This window comes from Bos mutus, chromosome 2 (assembly GCF_027580195.1).
Source record: "Bos mutus isolate GX-2022 chromosome 2, NWIPB_WYAK_1.1, whole genome shotgun sequence".
Classification (NCBI taxonomy): Eukaryota; Metazoa; Chordata; class Mammalia; order Artiodactyla; family Bovidae; genus Bos; species Bos mutus.
The window spans coordinates 115,712,760-115,731,099 of NC_091618.1; the positions used below are offsets into that span (position 1 = coordinate 115,712,760).

An 18,340-nucleotide genomic window follows, 5' to 3' on the forward strand; every position below is an offset into this window, starting at 1 on the left:
ACTGTATGGATAGTTTGCTTATGAGGAACAGAGACCTGTCATAAACTGCTGACTGTCAAGTATAAGAGAAATAACCTAGGACAGAATATAGATCTCTGTAGAAACTTTGTTTCTCCCTTCTTCAAGAAGTGTGTGTTATTTATGTAGGTGAGGGAATAGACAGTCATGAATAAACCCAGCCAGGACACTCTGGTTTCATTTTCAGTTGTGACCGCAGTGAGATTAGATAGCGTGAAGCTGCACTGTTCGGTGTGGGAGCCACCAGTCACTTGTGCCTACTACGAACTGAAATGTTCTCCGAGAGAAAAATACAGACTGGAATTTTTTAAATTATTTATTTTATTTTTGGCCTCACTGGGTCTTTGTTGCTGCATGCTGGCTTTCTCCAGCTGAGGTGAGCAGGGACTACTCTTTGTTGCTGTGTGCAGGCTTCTCATTGCGGTGGTTTCTCTTGTCAAGGAGCAGGGCCTCTAGGTGTGCAGGCTTCCGTAGCTGTGGCTCAAGGGCTTAGCGGCCCCATGGCAGTGATGCCCCAGAACTGTGGTCGAAGCTGTGTCTCCCGCTTTGGCAGGCAGATTCTTAACCACTAGACTACCAGGGAAGTCCCGGGCTGAATGTCAACATCTTTTTTTGTTTGTTTTTAATCAACCTTATTGAGATACAGCATATGCCCAATAAAATGCATTAATTGAACTCGCAGTTCAATAAGTTTATAAATAAATAAATAAAAATCAAGATATAGAACATGTTCGCCACTCCCAAAGCATACCCCATTCCGTTCCCTCCTCATCCTCCCAACTCAGACAACGTTGGCCTCAGACAATCTCTGAGGCAATCACTTACTTTAAAAACTAAGATTTTAAAAATCTTAATGTGAAACAAGTGAAGAGCTAAAGTGAAGTCGTTCAATCATGTCTGACTCTTTGCGACCCCATGGACTGTAGCCTACCAGGGCCCTCCGTCCACGGGATTTTCCAGTCAAGAACACTGGAGTGGGTTGCCATTTCCTTCTCCGGGTAAAAACAAGATAGCAAAACATCTCATTTTTTATATTGACTCCCTGTGGAAATGATAATATTTTGGGTGTACGGGGTTAAGAACAACTTATTAAAGTTAATTTCACCTGTTTCTTTTTATGTTTATAACATGGTTACTAGAAAATTTACAATTTCACGTATGGGTGACAACTCTCTATTGAAAGTGCTTCAGTAGGAGTCTAGCTTTTTAAGAGTCTCCTGATTAGGAAAGTTTATTCACAGAGTTCCCAAGAAGCCTCCACTAATAGAAACAGCTTCCTTTAAAATCAACAGGAACACATCAGAATGTTTCCTGACTTCTGAATTTGTCTTTTTTCTCTTTTCTTTCTTTCTCTTTTTTTTTTTTGGCACTGTCTCACGGTTTTCAGGAGCTTAGTTCACCAACCAGGAAATGAACCCAGGGTTCCAGCAGTGAAAGAATGGAATCCTAACCAATGGACTGGCCAGGGAATTCCCTGTTTTTCTTGTTTTCTAATATTAGAAACGATCTGAAAGAGAACGTTTTTCACATCTTCCTCCGTTGGCTAACTCCTATGCATCCTTTAAGATCCATTCCAGGGTCTTCCCTGGTGGTCCAGTGGTTAAGACTTCGGCTTCCAATGCTGGGGATGTGGGTTTGATGCCCAGTTGGGGAGCTAAGCTCCCACATACCTCTTGGCTAAAAAACCAGCCAACCAAACAAACAAAAAAATAAAACCATAAGACAGAAACAATATTGTGACAAATTCAATAAAGACTTTTAAAATGGTCCACATTTTAAAAAATCTTAAAAAAAAGAAAAAGACCTAGTCTGTATCACTGCCTCTCGAATGCCTTCCCCCACCACCTCCTCCCCTTCCCTTCCGGCCTGGCGGCCTGACGCTGCATTAAGGGCTCCTGTTCCATGCTACCACGAGCAGACTGTCATCACTGCCTTGTCTCTTTACCTTGTTTTCTATGACTTCCTTGAGCTCGAAGAGATTGTCTTTCATTTTCATATTTTCAGTATCTAGCATAGTGCCTCGAAACATTATACAAATGTTTAATGTTTGAGTAATTGCTTAATAAGAATGAGTGAATAAAACAATTCTTTAGTTGTCATTATTTCAGAATTATTAATAATAGTAGCTTCCATTTGACTGGCACTTTATAAAAAATTATGTTAGTTGATCCCCACTAATCCTTCTTCATTAGAATCATCACATTTTATAAAGTACAATTCTTTGTAATGAGTCTCCCCTCGTGTCATGAGTGCCCTGAAAATGATATTGATGAATATACATTGCTGTGTGAAAATTATAAAGTAAAACTTTATCTTTATTTGTATAGCATAAATGACTAAGCTGAGGACAGAGGGGATATTGGCAATAGACATGAGGTATTTGTTGAGGGTTGAGAAGGTGCCAACAGAAAAATGAATCTGTTGTATTTGGGGTGTCATATAATTTATTGTCCAAACTCAAACACTTGAAGAGTTAGTGGGAGAGCTATTATATGCATTCTGTCACAAAAAGCACAAAGCAGGCTGGTAAGGACAAATCAGGATATATGTCCTGCTGTCCCATCTGCACATACATGGTACACACACACACACACACAGATGAGGGGCTGAGACGTGTCTGTGGGTCCACTCTGGGTGAAGCAACTTCATGGGCTCTGTGAGCAGAAGTCCTCTCACCGGCTGGTCAGCTCACAATCCCACAACACTGCGCAGGACTGCCCTGTGAGTCGTGGGAAGAGAGTTTCCTTAACCAGGGCTTGCAGAACCAACCCTGTCCTCTTCCCTTCCTGCTCTTCATGGAAGGGTTTGGAAGGAGGGTGGGGCTATCATGCTGCCACTTAGTAATGCCACACGCCTCTGTCATTGTGCTCAACTTGTTCCCACTAGCCTGGGAGAAAAACTAAAAGCTAAGTTCTCTTGACAAGGGCTTTCCATTCAAACCACCACATATATTATTATTATCTTTGCTGGAAAAATGAAGACATGGAGGCACAGAGATATTATGAGATCTGCCCGTAGGGAGAGTCATGGAGATTTCTGAGTCCCAGTCTTGGGCACCGCTCACCACAACACACTGCTTCATGGAAACAACCCAGGAAGATGGCACTGGCTTCATTTAATTTGCAGAAATGCTTGAAATGTTCAAATGGAAAAAGTGTGCCGTTTCCCCTTTGTTTCCCACAGGCGTGGTCTCTCTGTGCCATTCCTGAGGCTGGTTCTCTTTGCACAGATGTAACTCTGCACCTCCTAACCACAGCAAATCTAGCAGAAGCCTTGCTGTGAGCTCCGTGGATGCCAACTGGCATTATTTAAGTTTTCATTCAAAGCCTCCTTTAGGGTAACTTCTGGACATCTGAAGTGCCTGTTCAAGAAGATCAACAAATGGCTGAAGACAGATTTTTCAGCCAGAGGAAAGAATTATTACCTTAGCATCAGTCTAATGAAAACAGAGGTGAAATACCAGCCCGCACTAGATAAACAGCACACCAAGCCATCCATCACACTCAGCCACGCTGAGCAGAACACCCTAACCCATGTCACCTGACTTCCCGCTTCACTCGCGTCTGAGAACTGGGACCTTTTCTCACCAGTTTCTGTCTGAATAAAGACCCAGACAGGAATCTTTTAGGCTCTCCTATCTCCCAATCTATTTTCCTTTCTCTCCAGTCAGAGGCAGCAACAGCTTCTCAGGGGCCCACTTCCCACTTGCATGCTCTAAGCTGGTGTCCCCTCCAGGACCCAGTTGATACAAGGGGTCTAGTCAGCACCTCCAATGGCAGCTTTCTTTCTTGGACCCTGTTGGCTCATAATCAGCGTATCCAGTCATTTGATACAACTGCCAGCCCACTATGCAGCAGGCACCCTGGGTAGAGAGACACAAGGTCCTCTTATCTAGGAGCTCACGGTCTAGGGGAGAAGACAGAAATCTTGCATGTTTAGACTTTCTTTTGCTTTTTACATATATCATTACTCATCTTGCCACAACCATCTCATATGAGGGAATTGTTGTTCAGTCACTCAGTAGTATTCGACTCTTTGTGACCATGAACCACAGCATGCCAGGCTTCCCTGTCCTTCACTATCTCCCGGAGTTTACTCAAACTCATGTCCATTGAGTTGGTGATGCCATCTAACCATTTCATCCTCTGTCTCCCTCTTATCATCCTGTCCCCAGTCTTTCCCAGCATCTGGAGCAGGATCTATTAAACCTACCTGAAAACTGACTAACTTCTGAATGTGTCATCAGACTTCAGCTGACCAACTCCAGCTCAGTGATCTCCCCCCATCAGGTGAAACTTCTTTGGTTTTGTTTTCAGATTTCTCCTTTTCTTCCAGAAATCTGGAAATCAAATCTTTTGTAGCATCTACCAAGTCAGCCCTGATGGAAGAACCTCTACCAAACTGTTCCTCATCTATTATTTTTTCCCCAGACATTAATGCTTTGCTAGTTGTAAGGAAGCTTGATAACTTCTAAAATACGTACTTAAATTTGGTAGCAGCTTCTGAGTGTGGCCATTCCTAAACACAAGTCTGTGGCAGGTACACAGAATATGGCTCCTGTTTCAAGGCACAAGTATGTTTTGTTCGGAATTCTCGTTCCATGGGGTCCTGAGCCTTCAGTGTGCCCAAAGATCTGGTTTTTCCAGCAGCAGTGGACCTGGCAGGACAAGCATCACTACTGCGGGAGACTGTGATAAGTAGATGGAACCAGGTGGTGGTGACTCCTTTAAGTCAACCAAACAGAAAGACCCGTTGAGAGCAGTATCAGTGCTGTAGCCAGTGACAGGCACGAGTCACTTCCTAACCCTGGGTAGGAGCCCACAGAGCTCATGGGTCGCTTGGGAGCATGAAAGCCATCCCTAATATGTGCTTCCTTGTTCCTTCTATTGCACATGACTGGCACCAGAAAATGCATTTTACCAGCATTGTCATGTTTGTGTGCCCAGGGTCACCAAGTCAAAGGTTGCTTTTTTACCTTTTGAGCCTGTTTATTGGAAAGCATGATGTCTATTTATACAGAAATACATCTAACAGAGTTTTAAATATATAAAAATAAATTTAAAAGTGTTTACTTGTTCAAGCCCAACTCTGTGTATTTGGCCAGGAGGGCCAAGATCAGAGAGCTGATTTCTTATGTTCCCAACTCAACATCACTCACAAATATTTGGTCTTCTAAAAGAAAAGATGTGACTCCTAAATAACCATATCCTTACCTGTGTTCTTATCTTTCAGGAAAAAAAAAATCCACTGTGACCTTCATTGCCAGTGTAATGATGTTGATATCACAGATACTATCAGGGAGAAAAAATTCTTAAAGCAGAGACTATAATTATATCCTCTTTGGGTTTTGCAAGATGAGTGACACTTGTGAGTGACTGCTGCGAAAGCTTCATGGCATCATGTTATATGGTGAGTAAAAGAAAGTGACGTAGTTTTATTAACTCTGGCCTTTTGAGGAACATGTTAAAGAGCTCTAGCACATTGGAAAACATGTTGATGTCTGTCAATCTCTGAAATAAAAATCATTGTAGAAATAAAATTTAAAGTTAAATATCTTTATGGAGTGCTTATGATGTTAATGGGCTAAGCATATATTGTATAATACTTACAGTAATCCCATGCTTTATTAACCCCAATATGCAAATGAAGAAATTGAGCCATAGATTCCAGTCTATTTCTATTTTCTGTATTCTAAATTCTAGTAAGTGGCAAAGTTGTGATTTAGGCCAGATCTTTTATTTATTATTTTTTTAACTTTACAATATTGTATTGGTTTTGCCATATATCAACATGAATCTGCCACAGGTATACACGTGTTCCCCATCCTGAACCCTCCTCCCTCCTCCATCCCCATACCATCCCTCTGAGTCATCCCAGTGCACCAGTCCCAAGCAACCAGTATCATTCATCAAACCTGGACTGGCAACTCGTTTTATATATGATGTTATTCATGTTTCAAGGCCATTCTCCCAAATCATCCCACCCTCTCCCTCTCCCACAGAGTCCACAAGACTGTTCTATACATCAGTGTCTCTTTTGCTGTCTCGTATATAGCGTTATTGTTACCATCTTTCTAAATTCCATATATATGCATTAGTATACTGTATTGGTGTTTTTCTTTCTGGCTTACTTCACTCTGTATAACAGGCTCCAGTTTCATCCACCTCATTAGAACTGATTCAAATGTATTCTTTTTAATGGCTGAGTAATACTCCATTGTGTATATGTACCACTGCTTTCTTATCCATTCATCTGCTGATGGACATCTAGGTTGCTTCCATGTCCTGGCTATTATAAACAGTGCTGTGATGAACATTGGGGTACACGTGTCTCTTTCAATTCTGGTTTCCTCAGTGTGTATCCCCAACAGTGGGATTGCTAGGTCATAAGGCAGTTCTATTTCCAGTTTTTTAAGGAATCTCCACACTGTTCTCCATAGTGGCTGTACTAGTTTGCATTCCCACCAACAGTGTAAGAGGGTTCCCTTTTCTCCACACCCTCTCCAGCATTTATTGCTTGTAGACTTTTGGATTGCAGCCATTCTGACTGGTGTGAAATGGTACCTCATAGTGGTTTTGATTTGCATTTCTCTGATAATGAGCGATGTTGAGCATCTTTTCACGTGTTTGTTAGCCATCTGTATGTCTTCTTTGGAGAAATGTCTATTTAGTTCTTTGGCCCATTTTTTGATTGGGTCATTTATTTTTCTGGAATTGAGCTGTAGGAGTTGCTTGTATATTTTTGAGATTAGTTGTCTGTCAGTTGCTTCATTTGCTATTATTTTCTCCCATTCTGAAAGCTGTCTTTTCACCTTGCTTAGAGTTTCCTTTGTTGTGCATAAGCTTTTAAGTTTAATTAGGTCCCATTTGTTTATTTTTGCTTTTATTTCCAATATTCTGGGAGGTGGGTCATAGAGGATCCTGCTGTGATGTATGTCGGAGAGTGTTTTGCCTATGTTCTCCTCTAGGAGTTTTATAGTTTCTGGTCTTACATTGAGATCTTTAATCCATTTTGAGTTTATTTTTGTATATGGTGTTAGAAAGTGTTCTAGTTTCATTCTTTTACAAGTGGTTGACCAGTTTTCCCAGCACCACTTGTTAAAGAGATTGTCTTTAATCCATTGTATATTCTTGCCTCCTTTGTCAAAGATAAGGTGTCCATAGGTGCGTGGGTTTATCTCTGGGCTTTCTATTTTGTTCCATTGATCTATATTTCTGTCTTTGTGCCAGTACCATACTGTCTTGATGACTGTGGCTTTGTAGTAGAGCCTGAAGTCAGGCAGGTTGATTCCTCCAGTTCCATTCTTCTTTCTCAAGATTGCTTTGGCTATTCGAGGTTTTTTGTATTTCCATACAAATTATGAAATTATTTGTTCTAGCTCTGTGAAGAATACCGTTGGTAGCTTGATAGGGATTGCATTGAATCTATAAATTGCTTTGGGTAGTATATTCATTTTCACTATATTGATTCTTCCAATCCATGAACATGGTATATTTCTCCATCTATTAGTATCCTCTTTGATTTCTTTCACCAGTGTTTTATAGTTTTCTATATATAGGTCTTTAGTTTCTTTAGGTAGATATATTCCTAAGTATTTTATTCTTTTTGTTGCAATGGTGAATGGAATTGTTTCCTTAATTTCTCTATTTTCTCATTATTAGTATATAGGAATGCAAGGGATTTCTGTGTGTTGATTTTATATCCTGCAACTTTACTATAATTATTGATTAGTTCTAGTAATTTTCTGGTGGAGTCTTTAGGATTTTCTATGTAGAGGATCATGTCATCTGCAAACAGTGAGAGTTTTACTTCTTCTTTTCCAATTTGGATTCCTTTTATTTCTTTTTCTGCTCTGATTGCTGTGGCCAAAACTTCCAAAACTATGTTGAATAGTAGTGGTGAGAGTGGGCACCCTTGTCTTATTCCTGACTTTAGGGAAAATGCTTTCAGTTTTTCACCATTGAGGATAATGTTTGCTGTGGGTTTTTCATATATAGCTTTTATTATGTTGAGGTATGTTCCTTCTATTCCTGCTTTCTGGAGAGTTTTTATCATAAATGGATGTTGAATTTTGTCAAAGGCTTTCTCTGCATCTATTGAGATAATCATATGGTTTTTATTTTTCAATTTGTTAATGTGGTGTATTACATTGATTTGCGGATATTGAAGAATCCTTGCATCCCTGGGATAAAGCCCACTTGGTCATGGTGTATGATCTTTTTAATGTGTTGTTGGATTCTGATTGCTAGAATTTTGTTAAGGATTTTTGCACCTAAAAATATGGAACGCTTCACGAATTTGCATGTCTTCCTTGCACAGGGGCCATGCTAATCTTCTCTGTATCGTTCCAATTTTAGTATATGTGCTGCCAAAGCGAGCATGGCCAGATCTTTTTTAATGTGTTTTTTTTTTTAATTGTGGGAAAAGTCACATAATATAAAACCATATTGAACTGTATGGTTCAGTGGCACTAAGTACATTCACATTATTGTGCAACTCTCACCATCATCTGTCTCCTGAAGTTTTCAGGACCAGATCTTTTTAGGGTATTCAGAGATGGTCATATGCTAGTTAAATCAAGAGACACTGATGGCTAAATGAAAATGTTAACTATTTGTGGATGATACCCCTTCCCAAAGGGCATAATACCTTTTCCCCTGTCCATGACAACACTTGCCTTGTGTCACCATATCTGTGAAGCTGTGTCATTATTCAGAAATCTTCAAAGGGACTCTGTATAGTGTTGGAAGATGTTTCAATTGTCTCTCTCTCTTTCAATCACACATACACACATGAACACCCAGACACACACACACAAAATCTCTGATGACTAAGAGTGATTTTCCTCTTCACCCCACCCTTTCTTGCCTGGGGCTGCTCTGGACAAGTCACAAAACTCTGCCTCTGATTAGGTACTTTGCGCCTGGAACACCTCACTCATCCGATGGTGTCTTCTTTCTCCAAGCTAAAAGCTTGGGTCCCGCTGTATTCCCACAGTAGGTATGCTTTATAAATCAGTTCTTCCTGTGGTGTGCTGTGATTTTAAAAACAAACAAAAAAACCCAAGAAACTTAGGGAGGTGATGGAGGTTCATTTTTTTTTTTTTAAAGTTTGATAGATATACAAGTGTAAACAAAGTGAAATGAGCATTATGACTATCAAAGATTGTCCCAAACTGACCTGAGAAGCATCTTGCAGGACGTGTGTTCCTCAGGGTGCTGGGCTATCCTCCTGTTCCCTCTAAATCATTTTTCCCGAAGGATTAATGAAACCTTTGCCTCCTTTACTTATGCAGTTATTTAAGTAGCTTAATGCTTAAAGGTCAACCACTTGCCCTCTTTCCAAGCTTCTGAGAGACACCTTGCTGTCACCTCCCCCCTAAACACCATCTATCATTTGTTTACATCCATTGTCCCTAACATTTACACATTGTAGATGAATACACTTTCAAGCAGTAAGTTCAGTTTACTGGAACCATGTCTAACCATATTAGCATCTCACCCACAGTGGCTGCCCCATAAAGTGTCAGATGATAAGAACTGCTAGAGTTTGGGACTTCTCTTCTGTGGTGGGGAAACCTGGAAGTAATCCAGCTGTTGAGTCAAAGAGAAACCTCACCTGTGGTGTTTCAGATCCATCATGGGTAGAAAATGGAGAGATAAGGTTACACCTAGGGAGGTGCTGAAACACAGGAAATCCAACCAACCCAAGGGCCAAGTTAATTAAAGCAGAGCTCTGCCGAGCAGGGTTTATCAATCAGGGAGCTGAGACTCCCCAGTTCAAGATCAAACCCAGCCAGCCTTTAACCGTGGCCAAGAGGCACTCAAGCCCCATTTGAAGCCCAGCCTGAACTTTGCTGGCACCAACCCAAATGCCTATGATGGACTTTGATCTTATAGCTCTAAGTGCCACGGGATTCCAGACCAAACCGAAGCTCAACTACCTTCATGAACAATGACAAAAGAAGGAGACCAGAGAAAAGCAAGGAAGGCCCCCAATTCAATCACACGCCAGGGAAATAACGCTGTGTTGAGAAGCAGCCAGTGTCTCACAAGCTGCTCTTTGAGCCTTGGGTCACAACAGAGACAGCTGTTATCTTCCGCACAGGTATTTGTCTTTGCACATTTCCTGCTTGTTATGAAGGTCTTGTGCATCAGTAGCTTTTGCATAGTAATACGTCTTTCTCTAGTGTGCTTATACTCTCCACACCATGTCATGTGCTGTGCAGTCAGAATTTTCCTGTGGCTTCGATTGTGGACAAATGTTATAAAGGTTTTTATTTGTTGTAATGGTGCTGGAACCAAGCCCTAGGCTTGGAAAGCTGTTCTCATGAGGAGAGCTGGCTGGTCTGGAGGAAGACTTGGTGTGTGTGCTGCCCTCATTTCTTACCTACCTTTTTCTTAGGAGGCTCTGTTCCTGGGGTCAGCATGGCGGGCAGCCAAGTGTTGAGAGAAGGAAAGCTGCTGTGCGGTGGGTACTGACGGAGCTGGCAGGCGTGCTGAGAGACGCTCTGCACGGCAGGCCCGGCCCAGGTGTCCAGGACAGAGGGATGTGTGTGACCCACAAGTCATGAACTCAGGAGTCTGTAGCTCTGGGGGTGGGGGTGGGGTTCAGAGCAGGAATTCCTTCTGCTTACATTCACTTTCTGGCAGAGCTGAACCCTTTCCTGGGCAAGGGGTATTTCATTAGTTAAGATGCTAAGTGTCACCTGGAGAAAAGATTAATTACTAATGACACCAGGAGTGGCCAAAGAATAAAGCCCCGAAGAACTGAGTCAAAATAAGAACAAAACCACAGCTATTTTCTATACGGTTGTGATGAGATAACTGCGTGCTTTCTTGCCTTCCCTCTGAAGGTGATTCTAAAATGAAAACCTTGGTCATGAAGTTGCCTACATTTATGTTCTTTCACCTCCACGTGTTAATCTCCTGCAAAGACAGGAGTTGGGGTCATGGGCTCACTACGTGATACGTGGCCCCTCTGCATTTTGTATTAAGATCCTGGGGCTGGAGGAGGAGGCTTGATTGCATTGATGTCCTTTCACTCAGTAAGCTAATGAGAGCAGGCTTTGTTCCATGTTGAATTACTGGCATTATTTTAAAGCATTAAAAAGTCATTTAAAATAGTCTTTTAAAGCAGTAAAGGACATAGTCTATTCTCTTTGGGTCTTCTAGTCCAAAGACTAGAAATAATAGCATAACAACAGTCCTACACCCATTTATTTCTGTGCATTATTATTGTCCTTCCCTTGCTGTCTCCTCGTTTTGATCACGCCTCTCCCTCTCTCCTCCTGACTCTCTGCACTCCAGCCCACTGACCTCTGAGTACTCCCAAGGTGCCCCAGACTGGCCTTTGCACCTGCTGTTTCCGCAGTCCACCTGCTCTTCCTCAGCATCTGTATGGCTCAGCCCCTCATTTCCTCCGTTCCTTCCAGGTCTCTGTTCGGTTGTGTGCATCTGTCTTAGCAAGGCCCTCTTCCCTGGCCGCCTGCCTAGAGTTTTCTGTACTAGACACGTTCTGTCTTCCTTCTTGGCTTTGCTTTACTCCTGAGCATTTACTGCTATAATATAAATATATACACGTTATAAATTTTATTTTTAGGTTGTTTTGTGTTTGGTCCCCAAACAGAATGTTAAGAACGGACAGTGCTTCTTTATTTTGCTCCCGGTTGTATTAAGACCTGGGACTTAATAGGAAGTTTTGAATGAATGGATGGTGCCAGGCTCTGTGCCAGCCACTCATGATCAAGCCAAACATGGTGTCTCATTGCAAGAAGTGTCTAGTCTCATGGGAAAGACAGTTTTTAAGGAAGAAATTCAAATGAAACCTGCTTCCTGTAGGGAGCTGCAAGGGTGAGCAGCCAAGGAGCCTTATCTGGTCTCCCGATGTTTAAGCTGAGATCTGAGCTTACAGGAAGGGCAGGAGACAAGAGAAAATACGGGCAGTTCCAGGTGGCTGCAGCCAGATTGTGAGAAGTGAGATGCATCTGGAGGTGCAATGAAGCTCACAGGATGGGCACGGGTGGGAGTGGGGAGGTTACGGAGACTGAGCAGTACACAGTCAGGCAGGGGTTCTAAGCAGGGAGATGGCATAATCCAGAATAGCATTTTAAGCAGATTTGAGAGAAGTCAGATGAAAAGTTTCAAGGAAGCAGACCCTTCAGTGTGTGCAGACTGTCAAATATTTCTCCAGGAAAACCGGATGACTCTGAATGAACAAACATAGCAAGGACAGAGGGTACATACAAATGGAACGATTTCTTCAGGTCCTTACAATTCTAGGGACAGAACGAGCTCATTCTCGCCTCAGTATTTCCACCCACTATGTGCTCCTCGCTGGAAATGTTCTTTTCATCCATCCAAAGCTGCCCCTGCTTCCTGAGCACAAGTGTAGTCCACCTCTCCAGAGAACATGTCAGGAGCTCGCTCTGTCCTCACTGATATTTCTTCCCTTTGATCTCTTGAGACACTCAGGTACACACTGCACACAAATGGTCTACTTTCTTGAATAAACAGATACCTCATGACCCTGAGTAGAATGTCTTCTCCTTGCAAACAAGGACCAACCCTCCTCCACATCCCACCCACCTAGAGAACAGATGAGACATACTAGGGTCTTCCAATGTAAACCAATTGATGAAGGTCCAGATTATTAACTATACATTGGTATTTTGCCATCTTAGAATGACACATAAAGAGTCTCACTTTACACATGAGGACATTTAGCTCATGTGTAAAACCAGGAAAGAAAACCAGGAAAAACCAGGCAGAAGAACTAAGCGTTTGTGTGATTATCCAGCTATAATTTAGTGGAATGAAAATGATCCAGGAAAAAAAAAGAGACTGGAAAGTTCTCTAATATGACAAGACACTTGTAAAGGATAAAGGTAGAATACCCAAAATTTAAAGGCAAATCAGGCAGTTGCCACAATACACAGTAGGATCTAAAAAACCAAATTCAGGGGTTTGGCCGACTGTATAAACAACCAAACCCTCAAGATGGTATTTATAGCCAAGGTAATGAAGTGAAATATGTAGGAACAGTTCTAGGGCTGGGGGGTGGGGGGTGGGTCGTGATGGAGATATTATAGCGTTTCTTTCTGTTGTTTTGTACTGATTCAATAGTGATTACTTCACTCACATATTCTCCCAGTGTCTTTTCCTCAGCTCCCAAGGACCAGTGAATGGATCAACACGAAACAGTGTGGTGTTTCTTGATTCCAGTTCAAAACTCACAGTATGTTGCAATAAACTCTCCTTTCTATCTTTTGGTGAAGATTTGAGGTTTTGTTAAGACAGACAATAAATGGGAATCACATTGCTGATCCAGATCGAGCCGTTTGTCAAACTGTTACAATATGCTCGGACATGTTGCTCTGTTGCTCAAACTGTGCTGCAATTATCCTGTTTATTTTGTGTGTCAGTTACATGATGGGGATGTCAATCACACAGCTCTGGTTACAGGCGTGTCAGCATTTCTATTCTAGGTGCTTATAGTCAAGAGTTTATAACTTGGCCATAAAAACTAACCATGGAATGAATCTAGGCACATAAAAGCCATTTCCCAGAAGACTATTTTTTTAAATACAAATTAGGAAAAAAAGCTCTATATGTTCTGCTATTCTTACATTACCTGCCAGTCTCCAAATAAAGTAGCAAATTGTTTTTCCTCATTTTCATTTTTTAAAAAATTTTCTTTAAATAGTGTACTGCAGGGCCTTTTGGTGAATTTTTGACCTGACTTGTCTGGTAAAGATCAATTGGAGTGAAAAGTACTAAACTCATTTTTTGTTATGCACAAGTATTTTCCTGGAGGTTGTGAAAGGGGGAGGCAAGCTTGGCTGATACTGAATCTCAAATCTGAGTTCAAGACTCTATTTCTGGGTGCAAACAAGACACTGGTATTACAAACGTGCATTTCGAGGCTCTCTCTTTTTGAAAGCTCTCTAAATTTTTAGGTAATGGAAAACTGTGAGATCAAAGATTTAATCCTGTTTTCCTTGCAACTTCAGTGACAGATATTTGCTGCAAACTGTGTTCCAGACACTTTATGAATATTAGGCCATTCAGTACTCATTAGTAATCAATACTCAAACTAATGCTGCAAAGAGGAACAACTGCCCTCAGTCTATAACTGAGGAAACAAAGGCTCAGACAAGTTAAGTAACTTGCCATAGGTCACACAGTGGAGTGGGAGCAAAACCCTGGCCCATGGATCGAGAGGCTCAGTCTTTGGGTATTCCATATAGTCATAACAGAGGCAAGTCATGCCAGAAAGTTCCAGTGCTTCACTGGAACAAACTATTTACAGTTAAACACACACTTGAAAGGGCTTAACACTAACATATAGTAAATGTTTGAATGGCAGCTTGTAAGGCTCTGCAAGGCTGGGTCTAAGTAACATGTGGACACAGGCAGCCCCTCCAATTAGAATGCCCATTTTTGCTCATGTTGTAGAAATTTGGCAATTGCCCCAGTCATCTTCAGTATGTTAAAAAAAGTTTGTCATGATCCAAAACTGAACATGAGGGCAGTAAGTAGCTCTGACTCAAAGTTAGATACTCTCTTGCTCTCAAAGAAGACTCCCATCCTGGGTTTGGTCAAAGCTGGTCTAAACATTGATGGGTTAGCCCCAGATGGGGATTCATATTCGTGTATGTTGAATTTGTCCTCATGCAGCTGCTAGATAATAAAGTTTTGATTTGATCAGATCTATTCACAATACTTGGAGAAGGGAATGGCACCCCACTCCAGTACTCTTGCCTGGAAAATCCCATGGATGGAGGAGCCTGGTGGGCTGCAGTCCATGGGGTTGCTAAGAGTCGGACACGACTGAACAACTTCACTTCACTTTTCACTTTCATGCATTGGGGAAGGAAATGGCAACCCACGCCAGTGTTCTTGCCTGGAGAATCCCAGGGACGGGGGAGCCTGGTGGGCTGCCGTCTATGAGGTTGCACAGAGTCGGACATGACTGAAGTGACTTAGCAGCAGCAGCATTCACAATACTTGGGGTTTCTCTGGTGGCTCAGTGGTAAAGAATGTGCCTGCTAATGCAAGAGACGTGGATTTGATCCCTGGATCAGGAAGATCCCCTGGAGAAGGAAATGACAATCCACTCCGGTATTCTTCCCTGGGAAATCCCATGGACTGAGGAGACTGGCAGGCTACAGTCCATGAGGTCACAAAGAGTTGGACATGACTTAGCAACTAAACAACAACAACAAACACTCCCAGTAATTAGCAGTCACAAGTCAAATTCACTATTTTTTCATGGTTTTCAGAAAGCATTTTTCCTTCTAATGGTTTGTAATGAAGGAGAAAGGAAGGAAAAAAAAAATAAAAACAAGAGAAGAAAAGGGAGCAGGAGGGAGACGAGGAGAGGAGATGTGATCTGTATGAAAAGCATTTTAAAAACAATCATTGACCAAAAGGGACTTCAGATACACAAAATCCATTATTGTCTTTCATCTTTTTCATAGTGCATCTATTTTTATCATCAGCCCAACAGGCAAATACCAAGTCAGCTTCATTACTTGGCATGGAGCCTGCAGTAATATTGATGATATAATATCAATCATGATTATAAGTTACCCTGTTATCATTATGTGAATATTATTTTATAAGCTTTAATAAGTTGCTTGAGCATTTAAGATGAAGGGTTTAAAAGTCTAAATTCATATTCATGCCAAATATGTAGGACATATTTTTCATAATTGTTCTTGTCCCTTGGGTCAGTAATAGTTTATAATCATCATAAAATTTCATTCTTAATTACTTTTAATTTATCAGAAGGAAAATATGGATGGTTATTACCCAATTAAAATACTCCTGATGCTTTTAAGGTAGACATTATGGGGTTTTTGGAGTTTCACTGAAGACAATTAAAAAAAGAAAGAGTACCGCATGACTTCAAACTGTTTTAAGTGCTCAAGTTTGCAGAGATATTCAGCTGTTCAGTATCCTATTTCCACCTGTCTGTTCTCTTAGCATCTGTGATGTAACCAAGGGAAAATTGGAACATTTTTAATTTTAACCACACGAAAGGTGCAAACGTGTGTGACATAAAGACAAGACTATTCATTTGGTGGCTAGAGAATCTGTTCTGATACTGCACATCCTCGGCTTATACTAATCGTTGGCTAGGGCAAGGACCAGGAAGATGATCAGTGGAACACTCACAAAAACCAGACAGATGCATGAATCTATGTCCTTGGCTGGACCAAGTGCTACTTACTTTGTGAGAGACACAGAGGTGTGCCCTTTAGACGGATGTTCTGTGGTGATGATACATTTTTTCCCAGTTGGTTCCAATGCTACTAGCCAGAAAACAGCCCAGCAGGGCAGCTCAGTTACAATGATTATGATTTCTTCCAGAGAAATTAAATGGGTCAAAGTGATAGCCACAAAAAGAAAATGCCTAGTCATCAGAATTTCATTCCAATTCATTATGAAACGATCGTGCAGAATTTAACCTCATACCTCTTTCTTTGACTTGCTCAATTTCTACCTCCTTTCTTCTCTGTTTGATCATGACCTTATTTGATCGCAAACTTAAACCAGAACAGTACTGAAATCTCTTTTAACTTCCTTCCCTTCACTTATCAGAATATCTTAATTTCACGCACACATGAGCCCAGTTTCCCAAAGAGAAAGCCCTCCAATTCCTAAACTTCTAAAGGTTTACTTAAAGAAAAAGAAAATGCTCTTGGGGAGGGGGAATACTGTGAAGATGCCTTATTCTTGCCCAGGCTTTCAAACAATTAAGGAACTGCTCTAGCAAACAAAGAATAAGTTGAGTCTTGGCAGTGATGAGTTGGTGGGTATGCTCAAGGTAAGCAGAGTCATGTAAATATATGCAAATAGCATTCACCTGTTGTATTGTATACAGAGGACAAGATGGTTGGTTGGCATCACAGACTCAATCGACATGAGTTTGAGCAAACTCCAGGAGATAGTGAAGGACAGGGAAGGCTGGCATGCTGCAGTCCATGGGGGTCGCAAAGAGCTGGACACAACTGAGTGACTGAACAACAACAAACTGCATTTATTTCACCTAGGGTGCGCTGTAGTTCACAAACAGATCTGGAGCCTGTTGCCTTATTTGGCAAAAATAAGCATCGCTCCAGCTCCTAGAAGCAATTCACTGCTGTCTCCTAACACATCGGTCATTTGTGAATGACATTTTCTAATTAAATAGGCACATTTTCACTAGAAATATTGGATCTAGTCTACTAGGATCCATATCAGAAGAGATGATGAAATATTGGGCATTCTTAAAAAAAAAAAAGGGGGGGGGGCTTCCCCAAAGGCACAGCGTAAAGACTCTTCCTGCAATGCTGGAGACACAGGAGACCTGGGTTCTATCCCCAGGTAGGGAAGATTCCCTGGAGAAGGAAATCTTCAACCCACTCCAGTAATCGTGCCTGGGAAATCCTACGGACAGAGGAGCCTGGCAGGCTATAGTCCATAGGGTTGCAAAGAGTCAGACACGACTGAACAACTGAGCGTGCACACACAAATACAAATAGTACATTTTTAAAAAGTACACTTAAATGTCGGTCATTTCTTAGACGGGTCTCACCCACCTGGCACATTTGGCCTCAGTTGTTATGTTCTGTTTTAGCATGAGACTCTAATGCCTGAACACAAGTTACTCCAGTTCTCAAAAGTTATGAATTTTGATATATGGCCCCTCATTATGATAGCTTACCTCTTTTTGGCTTCACCCAGGTAAGTGCATGACTCTGGGCTTTTCCTGAAGGCTCCAACCTGGAATATGGGCTCTGCAGGCACCGACTTGTAAAGCAAAGTCCCACACGGGCAGGTATCACTGCCTTTAGTGAGCTGGGAAACTCTAGCCAGAGAACATGGAGTCGCTAAGTCTCTCAACGTAGGACGGGAGCCCCAACTTTTAAAGAGGCTAATCCAAACAAGTGACAAACTGCTGTACTTCAAAGACAGGAAATCCCTTCAATCGTTAAATTGTAAGGACAGAAAATGACCTACATTCAGGAAAACGGGGAGCTAGGAATTCAACATCATGTTTGTTCCAGTTTAATGAAGCGTGTTTGGTGAATATTAACTGGTTCTGAGGATTCCTATTCTGAGTAGACACCAGAAACCCACATTTTCAAGATCTTATTTTAAAAAGTCAATTTAAAAAGTTCACAGCAGTTTGAAGTTATTGTGTAAAGACTCTCTCTAGGCCAGTTTTCACCCTTAAAATTTGTCTGGTTTAAAATTACAAATTACTCAGCATGTTTAAGAAACCGTTATGAACATGTTTTAACATATTCCTAAACGTCAAAACTAAGAGAAGG

General features: G+C 41.4%; 1 long non-coding RNA gene and 1 other non-coding gene across 2 annotated transcripts in view; both read right to left on the bottom strand.

The window, feature by feature from the left end:
* Window positions 1-17,843, bottom strand: part of LOC138990399 (uncharacterized) — a 33,267-nt gene extending 15,424 nt beyond the window's left edge. The window contains exon 1 of the long non-coding RNA XR_011466472.1: window positions 17,731-17,843. This is a non-coding gene — a long non-coding RNA (uncharacterized lncRNA). The remainder of the gene's footprint in view (window positions 1-17,730) is intronic.
* On the bottom strand, window positions 8,293-8,399 carry LOC138985087 (U6 spliceosomal RNA). Its single transcript, XR_011462350.1, has one exon. It is a non-coding gene; the product is annotated as a U6 spliceosomal RNA (small nuclear RNA).
* Window positions 17,844-18,340: the final 497 nt, after the last annotated feature.